The sequence below is a fragment of the Mytilus californianus genome, unplaced genomic scaffold (genome assembly GCF_021869535.1).
Source record: "Mytilus californianus isolate M0D057914Y unplaced genomic scaffold, xbMytCali1.0.p SCAF_12, whole genome shotgun sequence".
NCBI classification, from domain to species: domain Eukaryota; kingdom Metazoa; phylum Mollusca; class Bivalvia; order Mytilida; family Mytilidae; genus Mytilus; species Mytilus californianus.
The window spans coordinates 18,064,188-18,069,233 of NW_026262604.1; the positions used below are offsets into that span (position 1 = coordinate 18,064,188).

The following is a 5,046-nucleotide window of genomic DNA, read 5'->3' on the forward strand; positions in this document are numbered from 1 at the left end:
TATTTTTTTTCCTAAAAAAATATTATGATCCCCAATTTGATGGAAAAAAAATATTGTGGTCAAGCAGATAAAAATATTCTGAATCCAGATTTTCCAAATACCTTATAGTGTTACATTTTGAAAAAAAAACAATTTGATTGATAGCATCGAAAAATTAAAAAAAAATCGCGCTTTGCAGGGGAAAAAATCTGACTCAGACAAAAAAAACCATACCCCCCCCTCTTGAAGTTAAATTGTTGCTCCCTAATACAGTGCGCGAACTGGCGACAAAATATTACCTCCCTTGTAAAACAGTGCGCTCTTCTGACTAGAGGCGATCGGTAAAGAAAAACGAATAATGCCGGAATTGTTTTGCTTGTTTGATATGAGCTAGCACAGACGAACTAAGACGTGTCAACATAATGTGAATATGATAATGAATCAGGTAAATTATTAATTGTTAAGTTTATCACCTCATCGTATCTTCATATGATAGGTAAATGCGTGAATTTTCGATTTTTAGTGTCGTCAAGGTTCAAACTTGTAATCATGCCATCCTTTCATTATTTTTTTTTTAATATTATCCAATGGTTGGAACACCTTGATTTTCTCCCAATTTGTAAAGTTGATCATGTTGCATGATATATATTTTTATCGGGGAAAAAATTGATATGCAGCAAAGATTGGCAATTTTTTATTTGCGTTGCTATGTGAAATAAAGGGAGATGAATTAAAGTAAAAGAAGGCGCGCTTTTTCAAATAGTAAACAATTTAATTCAGATGCATGGTATTTTTAGTAGGGTGCCCAGTCAACAAATTTGATCAATTTGGGTTAACGGAATAACACACAGCTATATTTTATATCATTGGAAAGAGGAGAACAAGCCTCGTCGAAATATTGATGTCGTCGTTGTCTATAGTGGTCACGATTTTCTTAAATTTGGTTTAAAGGTCATATCTAAAATTTCAAGGAATACGAAGAGTCACGTTTAGACAGCTGGCCACCCATAGATATTTGCGTTTATAGCAAAATAAATTCGAATAATTCAAAGGATTATAACTATAGTTTCTATATTTAGGACTAATTGGATAATTTTATTGCCAAATATGGTTCGAGATTGACATCTGTACTTATATGGTGCACATTTACAATTTTCATTCAGCTGTTAAATAACAGTGACCTTGACCTTTTAAAAGTTCCAAAATCGGAATTTTTACATAAGATTCGATACAAGTGATCTTTAGAGATGTTTTTTAGATATTAACATTTATAAGTTGCCTTCCTAAAATGTTATTTTGTCCGTCTTTTGATAGAATGTGTTCATCATGATTTTCTGGTAAATATCCAATTTTCTTTTGGTGAACATGGAAGCACATCAAATAGTACTTAGTTCCAAAACTGATGAATATTAACACAGAATTTATTGCATGAATTAGCAGGTCTGAGTATATATTTGCTTTACAGAAATAAAAAAAAAACTGCAAACGGTGAAAAAGGGGGAAGGTTTATGTTACAAGTTATGAAAACAAAATGAGAATTAGAAACAGCAGGCTAATCACTCCATCTTACACACTTATATAAAGTGTAATTTACATGACTTATCGAACATAAATTGGCCTACAATTGACATGACGTTAAAGATTATCTACAAAATGAAAGTTTTGAACAGCATCAATGTATTTCACAAACACTTGTAAACAACATCAATCTGATTAAAATATAGATCTCTGATTTCGTTTTCTTCATTTGAGCTTATATATAAGAGCACGCGAATTTTAATAAGAGCGAAACAACATAGAAAAATTGCCGAAGCTAGTAGTAGCTATTACGTCTCATTGTCTACTGTTAAGTTGAAAGCCCACCGACTAGGTTTAGGTAAGCAAGCTAAATTCAGTTGGTTTTTTTTAAATCGCATTCGACGTAAGTAGCAGAATGCAATGCGAGGCATACATAATACAATCTGATGGTGGTGGCGGCAACACCGTAAGCTATTTGTGTAGCTTTATATTGCAGAGGGCAGAGGAACTGGATGATTCATACTTTGAATATAGATTCATTGTGTTACGATGTTTCCGTCATATAATCATTATCCTTGACCTCATATGCATGGTTAAGTGACTGCTAAAAAACTGTATAGCTTTTTTCGTTATGTGAATATCTCAATTATCATGAGTTCAAGGATAACTATATTTGGTTACTAATATATGGTATCCTTGCAAGGCCTACATGACCGTCAGACATAATTCATCTGACCTCTACCTAATTTCAAGGATCAGTGAATAAGGTTAAGTTTCAGTGGTCAAGTCCGTATAGTCTCAGATAGTAGTGGGTTAAATATATTTGGTGTATGGAATGTTAACAAAGTGTACATGATTTTGTTGCAGCGTTCATCTGACCTTACCTCATTTACATGTAATACTTGTTGTATAATATAAAAATTAGGAGATGTTGAAGCAAGCAATTATAGGCAACCGTACGGTCCTCGACAATGTGAAAAACGCATACCGTATGGTCGGCTATAAAAAGGTCAGTTATGAAAAAAATGAAAGAATTCATTTGAAAAAAAACAATGGCCTGATTTATAACAAAAGCTAGTTTTTACGGTAATGATGTTTATGATCATACTTTTCTCAGACAATTGATGATGTCCTTTCATTAGTTTTCAGTAAGGGAACACCCATTTGATTTCGACTGGAAAACAGGGAGGGAATGAGGATTTTGAAAATGAATTACTTGGCCTGGTATGAACTGAAATAATTGACTTTGCACAAGACAGGATGAGAATGAACACTCTTCAACATGAAATGCAGAATAGTTGAGGATATGAATGTTTACAAAAATAAAAAATAAATTTTCGCGCCGCCAGCCCCATCCCTTTCTTCAGAATATAAAATGTTCTACCCTAGCGGCGAGTACTATTATATCGGTACTTTGTGTTTTTTGTCTTCATGTTAGTTTGTTTTTGTGCTTCATGCCGATTTGATAAGTCAAGCCATTTCAAACTGTTTTTCAACAGATTTTTCTTATGCTGTGTTGTTATACCATTGTCCAAGTCAGGGGAGGGATGAAGGATCACAAACATGTTTAACCCCTCCAAATTCTGTATATGCCTGTCCAAAATCAGGAGCCTGCAATTAAGTGGTTGTCGTTGGTTGCTGTCTGTTGTATGTTTTTTTTGTTTTTTGTTGCACGAACAGTGGTATATTTTTGTTGTCGTTCCCATCGAAAGGGATTTAGGTCGAAAACATCATATAAGACTTTTGATGTGCATTATTCCGGGTGTGAAACAAAACCAACCGATTTGATTCTTATACTAAAATTTTAACAAAATATTTATTCAATAAAAAGTTTAAAGTTTTAAAAAACAGACACAAAACAGATTTCTCCGAACCAAGTGATAATCTACAAAGTTAGCTGGCTATTCAAAACAAATAAATCAACCACCCAACAAGCAAAAAAGACAAATGTTTTGAGTGACCTCTGTCCTTGTTGTTGACCTAGTAGTGTAAGCAACAAAATGATTAATGGCACGAGATAATCCGTGTTTAATCAATACAAAAATGTTGACTTAATATGTGTTTTTAATTGCTAATTTCTTCAAAACGATTTTTATTTCACGCATGCAATTTGGCACACATATGCACTGTGTCTTATTGATTAAATCAGAGTAAAAAATATTGTGATGATACACGTAATAATTTTGCTTTCAATGAAAATAGGGTAAATTTCGGGTAAAATTTTACTCTTACTAAAATGCTGAAATACTTATATCAAAATCACTTAAATACTTTCTGATTTCGTTATATGATATATTTAATATATAAACTATATTATAGGTACTGTTTTAGCTACCAACAAAGAACGCAATAATTGTATTTTTCATGTTAAAGATTCCCCGTACAATACGGTATCTGGTGGTACCCTGTAAAACACGAAATTTAGAAAATCGTGACCACGGGAACTTACGACGACAATCATGATTGTAAAATATAATAAATTTCCTATAATATTCAAAAAAATCAGCCGTGTGTTATCCGTTAACTTAAACTCGTTAACTAGAGGACTTTTGGGACATTGGACACCCTACTATTTGTCAAATGATAAAGAATATCGTAGAAATTTACTAGAAACTCATCTAATTTATGCATTTTTTCATTAAAGATATACAATATGACATACTGAAAGCCGAAAAGGGGTAAAACCACCATACATTGATCAAATTAAGGGGGGGGGGGGGGGTCTTGTGAAAATATTACGAAATTTAGATTATTTTTATCTGTGGTAACAATTATTTGATTTTAAGGGGGCATTTCTCTGTTCAAACATTGGTCTAATATTTTCGGGTTCTCTTTGGATTGCCAAATAATATTATCACCTAATAGTGAATGATCAAATTATTTTGCAGCGATGTTCTGTATGGAAGGAAGACTGTCACAGAATCCAACAGTTCCGAAGGGGCCTTTAAACTAACTGCTAAACATCAAGATCGATGTAAGATTCAAGTGCCTGATCCAGTGCAAGTTGTAGCCAGTTTTTCCATGCTTTTAATTGTGGCAGAAAATTCACTAGCTCTCAGCTGGGTAAAAGACCGTTTCTGACATTGAAAGGATATCAAACGGATGTTTTGTGGAATAATCTCAAGTACATATGACGATCATATGCATAGAAATGTGGAGCTAGTCTCTTTCATGCAGCAATTTGTAATTCCCAATTTAAACTCCGAAAAGACAAGAGCAAAGAAATGTACATTAATGAGAAAAAGTCTCTGTGAATAAAATTATTCCAAAACTTAAACGTGTCATTAGTGTTGTATTATTTATCAGTAGAGATAATCAGATTACAGTAAGATTGCCCAACTGAAGGCTTTTGTCGGTAATGTTTTGTAAATCTTGAAGATTTCTTTAGCCTCCATTGTCAGTAAAACCACGTCTTTCAATATTTTGTTTCTGGTTTGTTTACATGTAAATTCTGAATTCTCGTGTTTTAAATTTCTATTGATAAAGAAACTGAGCAAGTGAGCTTTGTAGAAAGATGTCAAGATGAAATAAATGAGTTTTACTAAAGTG

At 33.0% G+C, this 5,046-nt stretch overlaps 1 long non-coding RNA gene across 1 annotated transcript; it reads left to right on the forward strand.

Annotated features, from left to right (window-relative positions):
* Positions 1-314: 314 nt before the first annotated feature.
* LOC127722414 (uncharacterized) lies at positions 315-4,778 on the forward strand. The gene is made up of 2 exons (XR_007991718.1): positions 315-424; positions 4,386-4,778. It is a non-coding gene; the product is annotated as an uncharacterized LOC127722414 (long non-coding RNA).
* Positions 4,779-5,046: the final 268 nt, after the last annotated feature.